General features: G+C 41.9%; 1 long non-coding RNA gene across 1 annotated transcript in view; it reads left to right on the forward strand.

Moving 5' to 3' along the window:
• Positions 1-737: 737 nt before the first annotated feature.
• The window catches only part of LOC141145832 (uncharacterized), a 487,618-nt gene continuing 464,469 nt past the window's right edge, over positions 738-23,886 (forward strand). The window contains exon 1 of the long non-coding RNA XR_012244665.1: positions 738-1,025. This is a non-coding gene — a long non-coding RNA (uncharacterized lncRNA). The remainder of the gene's footprint in view (positions 1,026-23,886) is intronic.

Genomic DNA, 23,886 nt, shown 5'->3' on the forward strand with positions numbered 1-23,886 from the left:
TCTCCAGACACTGGCTATTACTAGCTACGTGCTATCTGCTGCTCTATGCCGGCCCATGCTAATCTATGCTAATCAGCTAAAGTTTATCTGCTAAGTCTAGCATGGTGCTTGACATTTCAACATTTTACTGGTGCTGGGTTTGAAACTTACCACTCACCGATCGCTCAGTGTCACTGAACTACCACTGAACTATCACTGAACTGTCAAATTGCCATACCGCTGTACCACCTCTGTATGGTCCTGTCGTGCTCTGCTGCTATACAACCAGAGGGGCTGACCTACCTGTTTGGAGCCCCTATAGGGGAGATGCCAAGAGGTTCCAGACATTCTAGACGATCCGGAGGTGTAGCGAGGAAACCCTACTGTCACCCGTAGCTCATTGTGGGGTATAGGTGTAGCGCTATAGAAAGATCATATTCAAAAAGTCCATATGTTGAACCATAAAAAAATTTCCAGGTTTTAGGCTATCTGAATCAATTCATAATAAATCTATGTAGACATAAAAGGAGAAAGAGCCCATCACCCAAACACACTGACCCTTACCGTCAGCAAGTGGGTTAAACAGCATAGCATTATTAGATGGTGTCCACGAAGAAATGCCTTTCATTGCCCAGAGCTTCTCACTCCATTGATAAACTCAAAATTGCAGTAAATGCTGTTAGCCAGAATGGTTATGCCAAAAGGGTTCAATGATTTGTGGAGTCTCTCCAACTCCTCTTCTCGGTCTCTATACAAGTCATCCCTCTTCTGCCGCTTTCTGCAAATCACCAGCTGGCTCCTCTCCATGAGCCCTCACACCGCTTCCGCCACCCGTAGCTCATTGCTTACAGGCTTCTATTCTGTATGAGCTCCCGCGATACCAGCTTTGCAGACGACACCAGCGCTGTCTCACATAATCAGTACGTCTGAAGCAGCTACACACGACGCACTGAGTGGAGGTCTCTGAGCCTTGCACTACCTCCTGGCAGAAATGCAATCCGACGCTGAAGGGGGGTCTAGCCGGCTGTCTATGGCATTGTACACAGGTGAGACTGATGAGCCTACAGGGGGTTCTCCCCGGGTACCTCCCCGAGATTCAGCACGAGATTCCCACACGGACAAACTGCTAGGCAGAGTGACGGGAACAGCGCAGAGCCAGTGCAAGTAGAACACATACAAGTAAACAGTGGGTATACAGGGGATGGGTCAGTTCAGCCTGCTCAGCTTACTCAGTCTGTTCAGTCCACATTATATACTTCTCCTGGGCCACCTCCTGGGCTACCTGCTTTATTTGGGCTATCTACTTTGTTGGGAGATCCTGACACTAGGGCTTTTTTATCAGCACTGTCTACAAAATCTGATTTGGACCTTATGTCAGTCACCCTGCAACAGGTGCTCAGGGAGGAATTTAAAGAGGTCAAAGATTCACCGCATAGCTTATCAGCAAGAGTTGACACTATGGAGCAAAATCAGATTTCTTTAGACCAGAGGATAATTACTCTGGAAGCCAACTCAACCCTACAGCTACACTCTTTCTATGCTCCCCGACTCCAACAGGACAATTTAGAAAACAGGACTAGGGGGAACAATTTAAAACTGTGGGGCATACCTGAAACCATGCCAGGGAAAGAGCTAGGCTCTGTGGTTAGAGCCATATTAAATAAAATCCTGGGAAAAGATCCTGCTGCAGATCTGGAGTTGGACAGAGTCCACCGGATTCAGGGCATGGCCCCTCGGGCAGATGGTAAGCCCAGAGACACCCTATGTGGGGTTCATGTTTATAACATTAAAGAGGCGATCACTCGGAAGGCCTGATCAATGGGTACTGTGGACTATAATGGTGTACCGATATGCTTGGTGGAGGGCAACAAATATATATAAATACTGCTATGTGCTTTTTTTTGCCTCTATGATGTTCTCTATGCCTCCCCTTCATCGTTTCCTCTGTTTTTTTTTGTTCCTTTTTGTTCCCTTCCCCCCTCCCTACCCGTTTTCCTCGCTGCTCTCCCTCTGCCCATTTCGCTCCCTCTCTCTCCCTTGCCCACTTCTCCTTCCTCGCCCTTGTTTTTTATCCCCTTTCTCCCCCCTCCTTTCGCGTTCTCTCCCCTTTTTTCTTTTTCCTTCCTTTATCTTCCTTCTCTTCCTCTCTCTGCCCCCCTCCATGCCTTTTTCCTCTCCCTCTCCCCCTCTTCTCTTCTATTAGATAAACACGGTACACATGATATATCAGATGTCTAGGGAGGGGAGTGGATGTGATAAAACATGATAAAAATGTGATAAAAATGTATTCTGGAGGGAGGGGAGGGGGGCAGAGGGAAGAATGACTGTGTTATATATCCCAAGGATAATGTCGGGAGGACATGGTATTATTTTGTTTTTCTCCCTTCCATCTTTTGTTGTTGTGCAAAGAAAAAAAAATATTGTTGTCTAGATAAATGCTGTATAACTGCTATATACAGAGACCACTAGGGGCAGGTGGTCCGAATGCTATTAAAATGCTACTAATGACTGTTAGAGGGCAAGTATGGCAACTTCTGAATACAGATCAATATAATGGGGTATGACTAGAAGGTGGGGATGTTTTTTTCTTTTTTTTTCTTCTCTGTTTGGGCAGGTCGATGGTCTGTTTGGGTATGGGGGTGGGATGCGAGAGAGGCAGGTTCTTTTGGTTTCCCTCCGTAATACTGATCTTTGTGATAGATACTCTATATAGATATATATATATATATATATATATATAGATAGATACTTGTTATGAGGACTGGTTCTGGCAGAGCTTAATACGGTCCGAGTGACTCCGCTTTAGGTGTCATGGTACCACTTTCCCCTCATAGGTTTTTTTTTGCCACCCAGTGCTCTCCCTTCCTTGTTATACTGGGCAGACACCGCAGGGGTGTGCAGGCTCAAATAAGGGCCCTACTAGTTAGATTGCTGCGTGGTTTGTTCTTTTTTTTTTTCTCCCCCCTATTGCTCCCCCTCTCCTGGTGCACAGACTATAGACCCTTGGTCTCAGTATGACCAGTGTACGCTGCCTATCTTTAAATGTTAACGGAGGATTGAACTTCCCGGAGAAGCGCACAACGGTTCTACTTGAACTTTGGCGCATGCTTACACAAGTCGCATTTATACAAGAAACCCATTTTCAAACGGGGAAGATTCCAAAATTGCAGGATGACCAGTATCCACATGTATTTCATAGTACAGGCCTCAATTCCAAGACGAGGGGAGTGAGTATCCTGCTTTCTTGGTCAATTCCGTGGTCTCTTGTGGACCAGATGATCGATTGGGAGGGACGCTTCGTGTTCCTTAAGGGAGATTTGGCTGGTCTTCGAGTTACACTAGCTTCTATTTATCTACCAAATCGTGCTCAGTTAAGTTGCCTAGATGGCATTCTTAATGCTTTACAAGGCTTTATGGAGAGGGGGCGTGATATTGGGCGGAGATTTCAATGTGGCGCTCGACCCAGAATTAGACACTTCTAGATCTACCTCACATCTCTCATACTCACACCTTGGACGAATTAAAAAAGCCCTTCAAACTGTCTGCCTGGTGGACATTTGGAGAATTCAGCATCCAGCCGAGCGGGACTATACTTTCTGTTCGGCCCCTCGCGACAGTTACTCCCGAATTGATTATGTATTGGTATCCCAATCTTTATTATCAACAGTGGCGAACTCCTCAATTGAAATACAGAGGATATCCGACCATGCACCAATGTTTATAGATCTCCAACTGGACAAGTTAGTAGACCATGGTCATGGAAACTTAATGAATCACTGATACAAGAAGATCCACTCTGTAACGACCTCACCAAAGAATTGACTAGAATCTTTAACGAAAAACAGACAATGTTTCACCATTTACGATATGGGAAACACTTAAGTGTGTTATGCGAGGTGTATTAATTAAAAAAGCAACTGAAATGCAGAAAAAAGAATCAAGCTGCTTTCCTAGCCCAACTAAAGACGGTCGCCAATTTAGAATCAAAGCATAAAAAATCTCTTTCACAATCGGTTGCAGTTGACCTCAGGCTAGAGCGAGAAAAACTCTTCTCTATGCTGAGACAGGATACCCACACAGATACTGAGGGCCAGGAATTTATTCTATGAACATGGTAATAAATCCGGCAAACTATTGGCTCATTCACTCAGGGAAATCTCCCGGAGAAACTATGTTCCCCACATAGACTCAGAGAGAGGGAAACGTCATTTTGTATCAAGTGAAATCGCAGAGACATTTTGAGAATATTATCTATCCCTCTATAACTTGCTGTCCAATCTCTCGTATGACCAAAGCCTCCAAATGCGACAATTAATTTGCGACTATCTTGCCTCATCGGGATTACCGTCTATACCAGCCAATGCATCTGCATTACTTAATGCTCCGATTTCAATTGAACAATATATGAGTGCGACCAAGGCACTTAAACCTCATAAAGCCCCAGGTCCAGATGGATGTACGTTAGCCTATTATAAGGCCTTTGCTTCCACTCTAGGTCCTAGATTTACAAAAGCGTTCAACTCTCTGCTAGAAAATCAATCTATACCGAAAGATACTCTAAGGGCACATATTACAGTCATTCTGAAAGAAGGTAAAAATCTTGCTCAATGCAAGAATTATCGACCTATCGACCTATCTCCTTATTAAACGTGGATCTAAAAATCTTTACAGGGATACTAGCATCAAGGCTACAACCTCACCTTCAGTAGATCATCCACCCTGATCAGTCAGGCTTTATGCCTATGAAGGAGGCAAAGGATAACACCACTAGAGCCCTAGACATCATCCATCTGGCCCATTTACATAAAATACCTTTGTGCTTGCTATCCTCCGATGCAGAAAAGGCCTTTGATAGGGTGGATTGGAAATTCCTGAGGGAGACGTTAACCCATATTGGTGTAGGTAGGGCATTTAACAAATGGATAGAGGCTATCTATTCGGTCCCAGCCGCAGCTGTAAGAATCAATGAGGTGACCTCTTCCTATTCTAACTTGAGCAATGGTACAAGACAGGGATGTCCCCTATCCCCGTTGATCTTTATATTAATCTTAGAACCATTTCTCCGACATGTTCGGGGAAGAAGCGATATTCAAGGATGCTTGGTCAACAAGTCTGAGCATAAAATAGCGGCTTTTGCCGATGATATATTGTTTTTTATTACATCACCTGAAACCACATTGCCAAACTTATTAAGAGAGTTCGAACGGTATGCCTCTCTTTCAAATTTTAAAATTAATATTCAAAAATCGGAATTACTTAATATAATGTTGATACCTACACGAGTCCAATCTCTCCAATCATCATTTTCCTTCCCATGGGCATCGTCACACCTGATATACCTAGGAGTTAAAATATCCTCTTCAATTGACAACGTTTTCCAAGCCAATTTCCCTCCGCTACTGCAGGAACTCTCCTCCGACCTGGAAAGATGGAATAAAGCCCCTTATACATGGATGGGTAGGAATGCTATCCTCAAGATGAACATACTACCAAGATTATTGTATCTTTTTCAGACTCTACCGATAGTTATCCCAGAATTCTTTCTGAAAGCATTATGTAGTGCTTTCATTAGTTTCATCTGGGCAAAAAAGCATCCGCGTCTGTCTCACCATTTTTTGGCCAGACCCGGTTAGATACTATAATGCAGTACACCTTGTTAGGGTACTAGCCTGGTGTAGAGATGGGAGAAATAAAGCCTGGGTAGCAATAGAACAATCGTGCACAGAGATCCCACTTCAATGCGTACCATGGCTGCAGCCAAGGGCACTGGGAACTCTAAAACTCCATCCTCTAATAGGAGAAACACTGAGAGTAATTCAGCAAAGCCATCTTTTTTCAAAGACAACTGGGGAAATTACTCGGCTCTACCCAGTACTAGGAAATCCGGAATTTCCCCCAGGCTATACAGATAACCGTTTTAAACAAATTATTAGACAAGGTAAATTTCGCTTAGGCGATTTTCTTGAAAAATCAAGGCTGAAGACCAGAGCGGAGATACAAAAGTTGTTTAACCTGCCACTGGATCCATGGCGGATGCAGCAACTTACACACTTCTTGATTTCCCTCCTCGTTGGGGAGAGATCAGACTGTTTAAATACACCAATGGAAAATCTATGTCTGATAAAAACACCCTCCGCCCACAGGGTATCTGAGGCATATAAACTGTTAATAGACCCATCTGCGGAGTATGTTCCCGGATTCCTCTTAAAGTGGGAAACTGATTTGAAAACTACATTTTCTAAACAACAACGGAATTATAATCTCTGCTTTGCTCACTACTCCTCAACAGCTAGCAAATATCAAGAGTTGTGCTGCAAAATTCTTACACGGTGGTATAAAGTTTCATCATCACTGCACAAGATCTACCCGGAAAAGACGAACAGGTGCTGGCGTTGAGGAAAGGCAGAGGGCAACATGCTGCATATCTTCTGGTCCTGTCGGAAACTAGGACTTTTGGTCTAGAGTACGAGGCACTATAAGACAACTAACTGAGTACGATTTGGAATCCGATCTGACTAGATATCTTCTCCATCTTTCAGAGCTCCCAAAGCGCAGGTATAGAAACTCAATGATTGCCCATTTACTGAATGCCGCTAAAGCATGCATTCCAGCTCTATGGAAGCAGGAATCACCCCCCTTGATTGCGCTGTGGCTTAAAAAAATAGCCGAGATATAAGCTATGGAAAAAAGCCACCGCAATTATGCTAGGTAAAGAGGAGAAATTTAACAACAAATGGATACAATGGTCTCTCTTTGTCAGTACCAGGGAATATGGCTGTGCATTCGCGGAGGGGGAGCAGGTGGATTAATTCAAAGGGAGCAGAGGCGTTCCTTTTCTTTTTTTTTCTTTTTTTTTTCCGTTTTGTAGGAAACACATGAAGATAGAACGTATATATATATGTCGATACACATAAGATATAAGAAATGTGAACTTTCAAGATCTGTATATCTACAGGAAATAGAATGGATATATGTTTAAGATATATTTTGATACACTCATGCAAATGTTTTTTGTTTGTTTCTATGTTTAAAAAGGTTGGAAAATAAAAATATAGAATTTAAAAAATAAATGATTGAGTGAAATATATAAGAAACTACACTTTACAAAATCATGAATAAGATTAAATAGAACCCACAACCAAAGAAAAGCTAGAGATACAGAGAAAGAAGAGTTAGAAGGGGGCATAGCCATAGTGTAAAAATATATGAATACAAACTGGGGCAAATATGCTTATGAATATAGAACCCCCAGGTGAGAGTGTGTAGGTGTGTGGGTAGGTGAGAGTGTGTGCTCAAGGGATTAAAACAGAGTAAGGGATATAACATCTCCAGTGATTACCTTGAACATGGGGCCATGATCTAGATGAGTATGTGTAGTGTGCACAGTGTGTGATGCCAGAAGGATTGGCTAGAAACAAATGAGAGTCTTATATGCTCCAAGCCCAGCCCAGGGTCCCACCCAGCGTCACTATGGTCCCTATACAGTAATTTATCCACTTACTGTATTACCCTTCCCTGCAGGGGTATGAGCCCCATTAGACATCTTCTTAAGTGTACTGTTATGGTTAATGCCTATGTTTATCCTTGAAAACATAATAAAGTTATTGGGGAAAAAAAGAAAAAAAAACTGTCAGTGGCTCTGATTTAACACCACTCCAAACCCCAAAAATGTTTTGTCTTTAGATATACTTTAAAGCATTTTCTCTTGCTTTTTACCTTGTAATCCTGTTAATAATACACTACCTTTCCCTGGGGGGGCTATACTCACACCTCCAATGTATCTATGGAAGGAGCTTGGGCATGTATGCCTTTTGTTTATCTCTATTATATTATGAGAGATGGGATAAGTAGTTTACATGAGAAAGAAATAGAGATTATTTTTGTTTAACCACTTCACGCTTAGATTGCCGGGAGGGCATCCATGTACATCTTCCCGTGCTTGCGCTGCCTGCGCACCCCCTGTGGCACGCTCTGTGATCACCAGGTCCTTTACTACGTGATCAGCTGTCAGCCAATGACAGCTGATCACATGATGTAAACAGAAGCCGGTAATCTGCTTTTTTTTTGCATGAGGAGAATAAAATAAGCTGATTATCGGCTTCTGTAAATGGACATCGGTCCCACACAGTGACAGTCACTGCTGCTAAGCAGTGCCCACCAGTGCCACCTACCAGTGCCCTTTGGTACTGCTAACAAGTGCCACCTACCAGTGCCACCTATCAGTGCTGCCAATCAGTGCCTCATCATCAGTGCCACCTATCAGTGCCCATCAGTGCTATCTATCAGTGCCACCTTTCAGTGACTTTCAGTGCCTCCTGATCAGTGCCCACCAGTGCTGCCTCATCAGTGCCACCTATCAGTCCCACAGTATCAATGCCTATCAGTGCAGCCTATCAGTGCCCATCAGTGCAGCCTCATCAGGGCACATCGATGAAGGAAAAAAAATAACCTGTTCGCAAAATTTTATAAAAAACTATGAAAATTGATTTTTTTTTTTCAAAATTGTGTGTATTTTTTGTTTGTTTATCAAAAAATAAAAACCCCAGTGGTGATTAAATGCCACCAAAAGAAAGGTCTTTTTTGTGAAAAAAATGATTTGTGCTCCTACTGTGCATGCACTCACCAAATAGCCTCACCCCCACAGGGGTACTGCGCAGCCACAGTATCTGCTACTGTAGCAATCCCTGGCGGTCCTGGTCTGTGCTTTAAGTGTTGTTAGCAGCATTTTGTATGTTCATCATGCAGAAGAGAAGGGATGCCCATAGTGTAAAACCGTTTTTTAAAACTTTATTTTATTAGTTAAAAAATTGTACTCACATTTGAGATAAATTGTATAAGCATGAAAGTATGGGTGGATGGATGCCGTCAGAAAGCTGTTTTTGTCTAGCCGGAGGTGACGTAAGACGTTTGTGACCCCACCCTATGTGTTTCGTCATTGGACGTCAACAGGAGCGCTCCTGTGGACGCTCCTGTTGACGTATAATGACGAAACGCATAGGAGCACGAATAAGGAACACAGTAGGAGCACGAATAAGAAGCACCATCACTAGCACTAGCAAGAAAGGCACCATTGGAATACAAACTCCCCTTTCTGTAATTTCAGACGTGAATACTAGAAGACAATGTATCTGTCTGTTTTTTCACCATAAAACATTTCATTTAACGGAAAAGCGCCACGCCTACATTCTCCTTTATATTCATCTTAGTGCACTCCACCTAGGTGGAGGTGTACTTGTAGAGGCAGCAGTTCCTTTTTTGTTTTTTTGTTTTTTTGTTTTTTCCTTGCGCGGATTTACTCATATATTACTTTAGCTTTGAAATCGTGCAATTTCAGATGAAGTAGCACGATTTCTAAGCTGCGGTCAATGTGAACGAGGGTTTAATCTGCAATAACAGTCAGAGTAAAAGGAAGCAAAAATTTTAAGCATTGCCAAGTGAGCCAAAAGATTTACTTTCAATCAGAGAAAGACAGCATAAAATCTAAGAGCTTCTGCTGTGCTCTCTTGCCAGAAGAAAAATGCTCTGTTAATCTGGTGTCATTGTGCTGCCCTTTATTAAAAGTTTATTTGCAAAATATAGATTTTCATAGAAATAGTTAAAAAAAGTGTACCCTTGAAAAAAATACAATCAAATTCACCCCAGTTCAATATAGTTTTACGTTAGTATACTTGTCTTTTCCACATTTCTGTGAGTTCCTTAATTGTTCATTAATTGGCTATTGCATATGTGCAATCAGGGATGAGCCAGTCTTTTCAATCTTTGACAGATGTAGAGCAGTAAAGAATTCACAGCTTAGAATAAATTAAACTTCAATTATTAACAATATTTTACAAATACCTGCATGCATCGGTGTAGCTGGTGAAATCCTACCAATAAAAATTGTCATTCATAATTATTATTAAATTTATATGTAAGTGAAGAAGTGTCTGTAATTTGTTCGGGAAGATTTGCTGTTTAATTTATATATCACTGGAGTCACTATGTCCACAAAATGCTAGCTTGTCAATATTTTTTATTGTGTTCAGTAACATGCCATGGGTTTCTTATATAGGTTATCTTAATGTCTTTCAATTTTCGTCTTCTTTTGTTTATTTCTCTGCTTTTCTGGACCCTGTTAAAAACCATGACACCAATTAAAAGGATCATCAGGTTAAGAAACATTGCTTAAGACAAAGAAAAGGCAGCTATGTTCTTGGGTAATGGAACAAGCTGCGGTTGGGTGTGAAATCCTGAACTTTAGATCAAGAGATGAGCTGGATTCATCTAACACCAACAAACATGATATAGCCACAGGGTATTTCACCCTGGTTAAATACCAGATGAATTAAAGGCTGTTGCCGGCAGCTGTGATGAATGTCACTGGGATGCAGGCTGATTGCTTGCTGAGTGCTCTGAGTGAAGTATGTCGAATCCTTCATCTGTAAGGTCAGCATGTATTTCCAATGGTTCATGTGTGGGGCTTTGCTGGAGGCGGGAGGATGAACACAGGTGCCGAAAAATGTCTTCTCCAAAAACTAACTGAGGTTTAAATTTTTACACTTTCAAAGAAAAGATATGTCTTTATGACACTTTAGCCATAGGTATCACATAAGAATTTAAAAACATATATTACTGTCTGTTTTTACAAATATGCCTTAAGAGGACCACACGATTTTATTCATTGGGAGAGATCAAACCCTCAGGAAATTTCACTAAACAGTCTGACTAAGTCAATTATAGAGTTTCATTAATGGGTCCAGATTATCTTTGTTACATCAGCAGCAAAGAGCAATAGAGAAACAAACATAACATTTCTAATATGACCATTGAATGTACAATTGTTATATATTGACTACTTGCAGTTTCACACATTAGGTAATCAGATAATTGCATAACAGTATCAGAATTCAGATCACAAGTGCTTGAGAAGGCTTGTAGCTTTTAACCACTTCAGCCCCGGAAGGATTTACCCCCTTCCTGACCAGAGCACTTTTTACAATTTGGCACTGTGTCGCTTTAACTGCTAATTGCGCGGTCATGCAATGCTGTACCCAAACTAAATTTGTGTCCTTTTGTTCCCACAAATAGAGCTTTCTTTTGATGGTATTTGATCACCTCTGTGTTTTTTATTTTTTGCGCTATAAATGGAAAAAGACCAAAAATTTTGAAAAAAAACGATATTTTCTACTTTTTGTTATAAAAAAAATCCAATAAACTCAATTTTAGTCATACATTTAGTCCAAAATGTATTCAGCCACATGTCTTTGGTAAAAAAATGTCAATAAGCGTATATTTATTGGTTTTCGCAAAAGTTATAGTGTCTAGAAACTAGGGTACATTTTCTGGAATTTACACAGCTTTTAGTTTATGACTGCCTATCTCATTGTTTGAGGTGCTAAATAGGTGTGATAGGTAGTGAGGAGTGAAATCAAAAGTTTACGCCCTTAGAAACCCTGAAGGCAGTGCTTGGTTTTTGAGGTCCCGTATGCGGCTAGGCTCCAAAAAAGTCTCACACATGTGGTATCCCCATATTCAGGAGAAGCAACAGAATGTATTTTGGGGTGTAATTTCACATATTCCGATGGCATGTTTGAGCAATATATCATTTAGTGACAACTTTGTGCAAAAAAAAAAAATTGTCTTTTTCCCGCAACTTGTGTCACAATATAAAATATTCCATGGACTCCACATGCCTCTCAGCAAATAGCTTGGGGTGTCTACTTTCCAAAATGGGGTTATTTGGAGGGGGTTTGAACAGTCCTGGCATTTTATGCAAAACATTTAGAAGCTTATGTCACACATCACCCACTCTTCCAACCACTTGAAGACAAAGCCCTTTCTGACACTGTTTGTTTACATGAAAAAATATTTTTTTTTTGCAAGAAAATTACTTTGAACCCCCAAACATTATATATTTTTTTAAAGCAAAGGCCCTACAGATTAAAATGGTGGGTGTTTCATTTTTTTTTCACACAGTATTTGCGCAGCGATTTTTCAAACACATTTTTTGTGGAAAAAAACACACTTTTTAAAATTTTAATGCACTAAAACACACTATATTGCCCAAATGTTTGATGAAATAAAAAAGATGATCTTAGGCCGAGTACATGGATACCAAACACGACATGCTTTAAAATTGCGCAGAAATGTGCAGTGGCGACAAACTACATACATTTTTAAAAGCCTTTAAAAGCTTTTACAGGTTACCACTTTAGATTTACAGAGGAGGTCTACTGCTAAAATTACTGCCCTCCATCTGACCTTCGCAGTGATACCTCACATGCATGGTGCAATTGCTGTTTACATTTGACGCCAGACCAACGCATGCGTTTGCCTTTGCGCGAGAGCAGGGGGGGACAGGGGTGCTTTTTTTTTTGCTTTTTTTTTTTGCTTTTTTATCTTATTTTTAAACTGTTTCTTTCATTTTTTTTTTTTTTTTTATCATTTTTTTTGTTATGCCAGGGAATGTAAATATCCCCTATGATAGCAATAGGTAGTGACAGGTAATCTTTTTTTGAAAAAAATGAGGTCTATTAGACCCTAGATCTCTCCTCTGCCCTCAAAGCATCTGACCACACCAAGATCGGTGTGATAAAAGGCTTTCCCAATTTCCCAATGGTGCTGTTTACATCCGGCAAAATCTAAGTCATGAAATGCTCGTAGCTTCCGGGTTTCTTAGGCCATAGAGATGATTGGAGCCATTCTGGTCTCTGATCAGCTCTATGGTCAGCTGGCCAAATCACCGGCTGCATTCTCAGGTTCCCTGTTGGGACAAGAGAGCCAGAGAAAAACATGGAAGACGGTGAGAGGGGGGGGACATTCCATCCCACTGCTTGTAAAAGCAGTCTAGAGGCTAATTAGCCACTAGGATTGCTTTTACATGAAAGCCGACTGCTGGCTGAAAAGAATGATACCAAGATGATACGTAAACCTGCAGGCATCATTCTGGTATAACCACTCAAATTTGTGAATGGCGTACCTGAAAACAAAAAAATGGTTAACAATAAAACACAGTAAACAGTAAAGTATAAAAAATTGCATACCTGAAAAGAAACATGATAAAACATAATAACAATAAAACACTGCAGAATAGAATACAGTAAAAAAGAGCAGAACAATAGAGAGAGAATAGAGAGAGAGAGAACAATAAAACTATTTTTGTTTTTTTTATTTTAAATATTTTTTGTGGTTTTTTTTTTTTTTACACTTTTTTTGTAACTGTAACTTTTATAACTGTAACCGATTCTAGTTTTGGGTCTCTCAAAATGCAATGGCATCTTGGGAGACCCTGTGAAAGTGTGCCTAGTCTGTGCAATGCTGTACGCTAATACTCAAATAGTGCATGGTAGCGTTCAAAACATTCACCAATGCAAAGACCAGGATTGTCAGGACAGGAGGGACAATAATAGCGGGTGTCATGCCTATATCCTATATTCCTATATCCTATATTAGTGTTTTGTAAGTGACAGTGATCGATCGATACTGCACTTGGCTGGGCTGGGCTGGGCCGGGCGGAGGGGCAAAAAGCAGGTGCTAGCAGGTATCTGGGCTGATCCCGCTAACACTGCGTTTCTGGGAACCCTAAACTGCTGGGGACGCTAGTATAGATCTGATCGGATCAGATATTGATCTGTTCAGATACTATACAACTAAGGGAGGTGTACAGTGCGCGCTACTGGCACTAACCTGATGCTGCCTGGGGCTGGTGCTTACCAGTTCACCAAAACGCTACCAAAAAAACTGTTAGCGATCACAGGGATCAAGCCTGACTCTGCGAACACTGCAGTTATGCGTTTAGTGTTTTGTAAGTGACAGTGATCAATCGATACTGCACTTGGGTGGGTTGGGCCGGGAGGAGGGGCAAAACACAGGTGCTAGCAGGTATCTGGGCTGATCCTGCTAACACTGCGTTTTTGGGAACCCTAAACTGCTGGGGGCGCTAGTATAGATCTGATCAGATCAGATATTGATCCGTTCAGATACTATACCACTAAGGGAGGTGTACGGTGCGTGCGTGGGTGTTAGCGGTACTGGCACTAACCTGACGCTGCTTGGGGCTGGTGCTTGCCAGTTCACCAGAACGCTACCAAAAAACTGTTAGCGATCGCAGGGATCAAGCCTGACTCTGCGAATGCTGCAGTTATGCGTTTAGTGTTTTGTAAGTGACAGTGATCGATCGATACTGCACTTGGGTGGGCTGGACTGGGCCGGGCGGAGGGGCATAACGCAGGTGCTAGCAGGTATCTGGGCTGATCCCACTAACACTGTGTTTTTGGGAACCCTAAACTGCTGGGGACGCTAGTATAGATCTGATCGGATCAGATATTGATCCGTTCAGATACTATATCACTAAGGGAGGTGTATGGTGCATGCGTGGGTGTTAGCGGTACTGACACTAACCTGACGCTGCCTGAGGCGACGCATATCACCGTCGGGCGATCAGGGGGCTAAACCTTTTTTAGGTAATAAACGGCAGGTGCCCTGACACTATAAAAAATAAACTAACTAACCAGCCTCACCCGTAACAGTTATACGGTGATCACTGGTGAAAGGGTTAACTAGGGGGCAATCAGGGGGTTAAAACCTTTATTAGATAGTATATCGGGTCCCTGACACTATAAAATGCTGACGATGAACCTATATATTTACCTCCCTAACTAGCGTCACCAGTGACACTAATACAGCGATCATAAAAGTGATCAAGGGGTTAAAACTTTATTAGAGAAGATTAGGGGGGTACCCTAGACCTAAAGGGGGCTAACACTAACTGCCCTACCACTTCTAACTGTCACAAACTAACACCAATGCAGTAATCAGAAAAAAAAAAACTGCTTGGTGTCAGTGTGATGGGGGGGGTGATTAGGGGGTGATCAGGGGGTGATCGGGGGGTGATGGGGGGTGTAAAGTGTGCCTGGTGTATTTTACTGTGTGTGTGTTGTGCACTCACATCGATGTCTTCTCTCCTCAGCGCCGGAACGGAAAATACAGAGCCGAGGAGAGATGACATCACTTCCTCTGCTGCTGTTTACTATACAGCAGCAGAGGAAGGATTTCATTGGCTGGGAGCGATCGCAAGGGGGTGGCCACGAATGGATGGCCTCCCCCTCACCTCCGATCACTCGGGGACAGATGCCGACCGCCTCGGGCACCGGGGGGTCCAATCGGACCCCCTGCCCACGGGAGGCAAGTAACGTACCCGTATGTCACTTTGCCTGCCCGTGCCATTCTGCCGACGTATATCGTCATGAGGCGGTCGGCAAGTGGTTAATATATGTTGTGCTGTTATGGTTGGATACAGATATATATGTATATTAACAGAGAAATTGTTTGTCTATTGATTGAACAAGATGGAGTTGTGTCTTTTTTCAACTAAAAAGTGCTTTAAGAAAATAATAACTGTCTGTTTAATGTGGGCGGGCAGCATGGACTGGCTCCATCGAGCCAGTTCCAGGTTAGGGGCGGTGGACACAGCAAATTACATGTATCAGTAACCAGGTACGGGGTATCATGTGATTGCTATGATTGGTCATTGTGATCACATGATAACAATGTAAGCCAATGCCCTGTACACACGGTCGAACATTGATTGGACATTCCGACAACAAAATCCATGGCTTTTTTCCGATGGATGTTGGCTCAAACTTGCATACACACGGTCACACAAAGTTGTCGGAAAATCTGAACGTTCTAAACGCGGTGACGTAAAACACGTACGTCAGGACTATAAACAGGGCAGTAGCCAATAGCTTTCGTCTCTTAATTTATTCTGCGCATGCGTGGCACTTTGTGCGTCGGATTTGTGTACACACGATCGGAATTTCCGACAACGGATTTTGTTGTCGGAAAATTTTATAGCAAGCTCTCAAACTTTGTGTATCGGAAATTCCGATGGAAAATGTGTGATGGAGTCCACACACGGTCGGAATTTCCGACAACAAGGTCCTATCACACATTTTCCCTTCGGAAAATCTGACCGTGTGTACAGGGCATAACTGTCATGAATGGATTTACATTCATGAACAGCTTGCTTATGGTTGAGATCTGTGATTGGATCAAAGCAGTCACATGGTATCTGGTTACCTGTACCTTTGTGGTTAGTTGTAGCCAATCACAGCTCACAGCCATAAGCAAGCTGTTCCTGAATGGTAACCTATTCATGACAACTAAAACTCTATTGCTTATACCAGTGATGGCAAACCTTGGCACCCCAGATGTTTTGGAACTACATTTCCCATGATGTCCAACTACATTGCAGAGTGCATGAGCATCATGGGAAAAAAATACAATCAAATTCACCCCAGTTCAATATAGTTTTACGTTAGTATACTTGCCTTTTCCACATTTTTGTGAGTTCCTTAATTGCTCATTAATTGACCATTGCATATGTGCAATCAGGGATGAACCAGTCTTTTCAATCTTTGACAGAGGTAGAGCAGTAAAGAATTCACAGCTTAGAATAAATTAAACTTCAATTATTTTACAATATTTTACAAATACCTGCATGCATCGGTGTAGCTGGTGAAAGCCTACCTATCTTTCCGAACAAATTACAGACACTTCTTCACTTACATATAAATTTAATAATAATTATGAATGACAATTTTTATTGTCATCAGTCAGTATCCCTGATCACTGCGACACCATTCATATGATGATGCTGTACTGAACTGGTGACAGAATTGTGAAAATGTTTATTTAATATGTTCATTGTGACAAAAAAATTACAGCTTCAAAAAATGTACTAAATACCTCGGACTGTCTACTTCGCAAAAAGGGGTCATTTTAGGGGTGTTTGTACTGTCCTGGCATTTTAAGGGCCTCAAGAAATTAGACAGACTGTCAGTACATCAGGATTGATCAATTTTCAGATACGATACGTATATCGTAATTTGTAGATGCTATAACTTTCACACAAACCAATTAATATGCATTTATTGAGATTTTTTTTTACCAAAGACATGTAGCAGAATACATTTTGCCCTAAATTTTTATGAAAAAAATGTATTTTATTGGATATGTTTTATAACCGAAAGTAAAGAATATTGTTTTTTCTTCAAAATTTTCTGTCATTTTTTGTTTATATAGCAAAAGATAAAAAACCCAGTGGTGATCAAATACCACCAAAAGAACGCTCTATTTATGTATAAAAAGTATATAAATTTCATTTGCATACAGTTTTGTATGACCGAGCAATTGCCAGTTACAGTAGCAGAATAGCAAAAAAAATGGCCCAGTCATGAAGAGGGTAAAACCTTCCGGAGGTCAAGTTGTCAAAGGAGACTAAAGCCACCTGTGTAATAATAACTTTGTTTTCAAAATGCTTATTTTATGCCAATGCAACTAGGAATTAGGGAAACTGGAATGGTTTTTGTTTTTTAAGGATGAAATAGGCTTTCAAACCTCCTGAATGTTACAAAACTCATTAAATCTTATTGTATGTTTTAAACTTGTATTCTTCTTATTTTTTAAAACAGCTTTTATAACAAGTATTTCAAAAAAAGGTGCAGATTGAGTACGCTTAGAAAGAAATACAATGCCAGATGTCAATAGAATTGCTTAGCTATCTCAAAAAAGTTTGGGAAATTATATGAAGCATGTGATAACATGGATAGCAAGTATGTCTGACAAGTAGCTTATACTAGTATAACCGCTATATAACAAGGTAAACAAAGCATGATTTTTGTATAAAACAAACTGATTTATTCCATACATGTAATACATAAAACGAGGACCGAAGGCCAGCCAGGGTACTTGTACCCCCTCTCCCATACTGAGACCCATTGATAACTACCATTATTTATTACCATCTTTAGATTTTTACAATGCATCTGCTCCTGATGAGTGGAGTTATTCCATGAAACGCGTTGAGAAACTGAATGCTAAATACGTGTTTACACCACCTGAACATCTTACAAATTCTTATTGTATTATGCTGATAATATGATGTATGGCTTTACTTTTTACTCACATGGATCAAATGAGTCTGCTATTATCATGTATTACTATTTATTATGCTATGATGCTTTTATGTATTACATGTATGGAATAAATCATTTTGTTTTATACACAAATCATGCTTTGTTTACCTTGTTATATAGCGGTTATACTATTATAAGCTACTTGTCAGACATACTTGCTATCCATGTTATCGCATGCTCCATATAAAGTCCCAAATTTTCCTTTTTTGAGCTAGCCTTGCAATTTAGGGATGGAGGTTATGAACTATCATGTCCTATACCTCATATAAAGTCCCAAATGTTTTTAATCCTTTTCTATAGAATTGCTTTGTCAATAAACAAATATATTTGTTTATTGACAAAGCCACATTTTGTATTAACAAAGCCATGTGTTCACTCTGTTGCAAAGTGAGTGCTTTTCTAAATAAGGCTATGCGATTTTATTTTTCATGAAAATTAAACTTAAAGCCTGGGTTCACACATATGCGAACACAGACATTGCATGTGATTCGCACCCGCATTGCTGTGCCGATTATATTCGATGTCTGTGCAATGCGAGTTCAGCCATACAGTTGTATGGCTGAACTCGCATTGGATTTGCACAAAAAAGGCTCAGGGACTTTTTTCCCGCACTGGAATCGGATCGCATGGGTTTATCCTTTCCGAATCCTGCGATCTGTGAACCATTCTGGGGGTATCATTAACATTGTATTGACACCCGAATCTGTTTGCAGAGGGCAGTGTAAACTGCCTGCGGGAGAGATGCGACGCGGAACTTGCAATGAAATCATGCTGGTTCCTGCATCACTATAGTGTGAACCCACACTACCACAACACCATTATTATCTTGTATTATTTAATCTCAAGGAGATTGGTGTTGGTGTCTCTTGTTAATATCACATTCTATTTTTGAAATGTACCTGCCTCCTCACAAACTGTCCTTTTTGAAGGAAAACACACATAGGCGAGTATAATTGAAACAAAAAATCCTTTATTAAGGGATCAGAACCAAACAAAGAGGGAGGCAAAGCTGGAGAAACAGCAGAAATTGGCGAAGCCTTTGGCCCCCAGGGCACACATCAATTATTTTACAGCAAAATTGGTGGCCTGAGGAGTCCATATATAAGAGAGTGCAGTCTGGTCCAGAATTCCAAGAGATCATGAACAGCTGCAGATGACATGTATGTTCCCAGGCTGTGGTCATACAAGAGCCTGCATCCTTTGTCAGACCAGACTGAACCCAGGTCATCACTCTCTGGTCTTCCTTCCACGCTTCCTTCCACGCTGTGTCTGTGGTGGTAGAGTTGTGGCAGGAGGAGGATGGTCCAACTCACACAGGTAGGTTTTGTGTGTGATTTCACCCCTCATCCCCTTAGTTAGTGTTTTGTAAAGAAGGTCCTCACACATGAGGCGTTGGCCCTCCTGCATGCCCTGCAGTTTTGTGGCAGCCATGGAGGCAAAGGCCTCTTCAGGAGTGGGGAAGGCTCTGAGGGACGCAGAAGCCTCCTGAATCAGCCTGAGTGCTGAATCCTTCACGTTACTCCCCTTCCTGGGTCTTTTGTTTGGAAGGCGGAGGGGAGAGACCTGCGATTCTGTCAGGCTCCTACTGGGCCCGGACTTCTCCTAGCTGCCACTTAGCCCCGCCTCCTCCTGGCTGCCACTAACCCCGCCTCCTCCTGGCTGCCACATTCCACAGCCTCCTCCTGTGTGCCCTATTCCACAACCTCCTCCTGGCTGAGGTCTTCCTGTGTATGAAAAAGGGACATCGTTTTATTTTTTTTCTTCATCAATCACACACAATTTTCATCTCATGACTGTTGCAAATTGAATGTTAATAAATATAACAGATGATCATTCTGAGCCCAGCATTTTTAATTCTTGTCCCAATTATTTTTGCCCACTACTGTCTATTGATATGTAAAACACTTTATTAAATCAGCAATTAGTGATCAATAATAACATCTAGTAAACATCATTTATTTCTTGACCAGAAATCTGTAGAGCAATGCTATACCTGGCTCCAGCTGGACTCCTCCATTTCTTCCTGGCTGGAAGTCCCAGGTTGGACATCGGAAGCCTCAGCTGGGGTGGAAGATAGGGTGGAAGGAAGGGTTGAGAGGGATTCCCTGACTTCAGTGTGGTCTGACAGAAATCGTAGTCTCTCATAGTACCACAGCCTGGGGACATAAACATCATCTGCTGCAGCTCCTGATCTCTGGGAATCCTGGACCTTCTTGCGCTCTCTAAGATAAGTGCTCCTCAGGCCACCAATTTTGGCTTTTAAATAGGGGATGGTTGCTGTGGGGACCACCGGCTTCACTTCAACTCCAGCAGTTTCTCCAGCGCTGCCTGCCTCTTTTGTTTATTGTTGTATTGGGGGTGTTTGATCTGCCACAGACAGGGCAGCTCCCTGTATTTGTCTATAACCAGGGGGAGGAAGTTGTGGTCATTGAAGCCATCCATTTTATCTGCAAGACACAACACGAGATAAACCCTAAGGTCAGGCTAAAGTCTCCTAATCTTCTCCCAATATAGGCCTCAATTTCTAAGCAGTATAGGCCCAAGTTTAAATGTTACCTTCGTTATCACGATCAGCGCTTCTGATACTCCTTCCTCCGCTCAGAGATCGTACGTAAGAAGCACGCGTGTTACGCTTTATATACCTTGCGCATGCGTGAAACTCCGCCCACCTCTGACGTTCTTTATAGTCTAATTCCCCGCCCCTTCTCGTTCGGCTCAGTGGGAGAAGAGCACATGGCGGAGACACAGCAGGTGCGTGCTAATTACAGCAATGAGGAGGAGGAAAGCCCGGAGCCAGAAACATCCCGATCCCGCAGGAGAAGATTTAAGGCATCAAATATGTCCTTTAGGGAGATGTTGGAGATGGTCGACATACTGAAGAGGGCCGACTATGACGGGAAGTATGGACCTTACCCCAACCCCAATGTCAGAAAGGCCAAGATCATGGCGAAAGTAGTCAAGAGTCTGCACAGGAATTTTGGGGCACAACGATCCAAGGATCAACTGAGGAAGCGGTGGTCGGACCTCAAATTAAGGGAGCACGATCAGTATAGAAGGATCAGGAGAGTGCTGCAAAAAAGTAAGTAGTTGTCCTGTGTTCCTATTCTTTATTTTTATTATGTTCATGCTGCTCCATGTGCTTTTCTTTACTGTTGTACAGTTTAAAATGGCAACTTTCATGTTCATGGGCATATTATTCGTTCGTATGAAACATTGTTCATTCGGCATAGAAAACACCATGTTTTGGACATATGCATTTGGAATACATTTTTGCTAGCCTAGTTCTGTTCAAATAATTTTGGTGTCTAGATGGGTTTGTAACTAGAATGAACTGCAAACTAGATTCTGTGTAAGGAGAGGACACTTAGCAGCTGTTTACGCATCTGGACTCAGGAGCACTAATGTGGGACACCAGAACACCCTTTTTATTAGGGGGTCCCACACAGGTACTCCAGTGTATACTATAGGGGTGACTCCATCTGTGAAGCTTGTACAAAACAGGTAAGTATTCAAGCTTGACAAAGGAAAAAAATAATTCTTCATCTCGGAACTCTGCCAAAAGAGACAATTGTAACCCACTTCCAAGCAATGTTTGATATTCCTATTTGTGCCATCAAATATCCGTGTGCTAAGTATACCTTTTTTTTTTACATAGGGGAGAAAAGACTCGGAGGACACCACTCGGAGGACACCCCCACCTCAGGAAGAAGGAGAAATCCCCCAAAGCCAACAGGAGGAGGAGGAAGGAGACGTAATCGAAATAGTCACCACAACAGGTGAGTGTCTGCGACCACAGGCTCAGGTAAGAGATGGATGCCGGCATTTTTATAATACATGGTGTGTTTTTGTTTCTATATTTTTAGGCGTTCGTGATGTTGTGGATGAAGGACATTTCACCAGTGAAAGTGCACAGATCCTGATCGGGGAGATCATGGGGTGTAATAGGGACTTGGAAAACATCCAGAAAAACATCAGTGATGTTCAAATCAAAATGAAGAACATCATTGATGTTTTAAGGAGAGTTTAAAACACCTCCAAATCCCTGACTTTTTTTTTGTTTTTTGAATAGAAACATTTTTTGCAACTTTTTTGACATATTCTCGAAAAGCCAAATTTTGAAGATGCACACAGTGTGTCAACATGTGCTATCTGCCATCACGGGAGATCAATGGACGCGTTTTGTGGGTGCAACCCCTTCCTCAATAATAAAGTAGCTGAGAGGAAGGGGTTGCACCCACAAAACACGTCCCCTTGATCCCCCATGATGGCAGCTAGCACATGTTGACATTCGGCAATTTGTGTGCATCTTCAAAATTTGGCTTTTCCAGGGGTGACTTTACCCCATCTGAACGCAATATCAAACACAGTTTATAAATACTCATGTCTATGTTTATGTGACAATGGGGGTTATTTCCTAAGGGCAAATCCACTTTGCACTATAAGTACAGTTTCAGTGCAGTCTCAAGTGCACTTGTAGTGCAAAGTGTATTTTCCTTCAGTAAATAACACACAACAGTGCTTTCTAATGTTACACAATCACGCCATTTTCAGGACTACCCACATTTCAGTCTGGGTCAGCTAAAAGAAACACAAGCAGTAAATGTCAGCAAATATTTTAGTAGGTAAACTAATTTTTTTATTTAAAAAAAGGCTCAGACATTGTCTGGCATATTGATGGCCCCCCTACCCGCAAAGTATTCAAGGTATCTTAGACGGACCTCGCGGGCACTCGGGGGGGGCAAGCCAGGACGGCCAGCCTCAAACACTGTCAGGTTTGGTTCATTTACATGAATTCCGGCCTCAGGCCCCACTGAGGCAGCATAGTTGGCAGAATTTCACCTTAAAAAGTTGTGGAGAACACAGCACGCCAGGATGATATGATTCAGTTTATACTCCGCCATGTGTATGGGTGTAAGAAATAGGCGGAACCGGCTGGCCATTATTCCAAACGTGTTCTCCACCACTCTTCTGGCTCTGGCCAGCCGGTAATTAAAAACCCTCTGGTCCGAGGTGAGGATCCTCATCGGGAATGGCCGCATAAGATGGTCCCCCAGCGCAAATGCTTCACCCGCAACAAAGACGAATGGGAGTCCTTCCACATTGTCTTCTGGAGGTGGCAAGTCCAAGCTGCCATTCTGGAGATGCCTGTAGAACTCCGTCTGGGCGATGACTCCACCATCTGACATCCGGCTATTTTTCCCCACGTCCACATACAGGAACTCATAAGAAGCCGACACCACCGCCAACATCACAGTACTATTGAACCCCTTGTAGTTGTAATAGTAGGACCCCGAGTTGGGTGGTGGGATGATGTAAACGTGTTTCCCATCTATTGCCCCTCCGTAGTTAGGAAAGTCCCACCTCTGGACAAAGTGGGAGGCCACAGTCTGCCATTCCTGTGGCATGGAAGGAAACTGTGGAGGAAAACCAGAAAAATAAATTAATCATTTTGCACATAAACATGGAAAGCAGATTAGACACAAACATTCTTGGCCGACATCAGTATAACATTTATTTTAGGGAGTATTTAAAGACAAAAGTATAAGGTCCACCTATCAGATTCCCCTCATGGGCCATTTTATAAATTTTATGGGGGGAGGGAGATGTTTTGGACAGGTAACCCTCTCCACTTCATTGAGAGGTTAATGCATAAGTAATGTGTATTAATAGGATACAAAAACTTGAAACAGTACCATTTGAAAGTATTCAGGCAGGCCCTTGCACTACATGCTTTGGGGAATTCATCCATAAATCTGACCACAAAAGAGGTAGGTATAGTGTGTATGGGTTTGGCAAAGTCAGCAGATAGAGGATTGGTATCAGCTGAGTTAGCAATTTGGGGGAGGGAGGGTTCAAAAAGATTTTGGGAGACCAAAAAAAAAGCCTCTGGCACTCTGCCTGAATTTAAAGCACACATCACAAATTTACACATTTTAGGGGGTATTTAGGG

This window comes from Aquarana catesbeiana, linkage group LG05, assembly GCF_042186555.1.
Source record: "Aquarana catesbeiana isolate 2022-GZ linkage group LG05, ASM4218655v1, whole genome shotgun sequence".
NCBI lineage: Eukaryota > Metazoa > Chordata > Amphibia > Anura > Ranidae > Aquarana > Aquarana catesbeiana.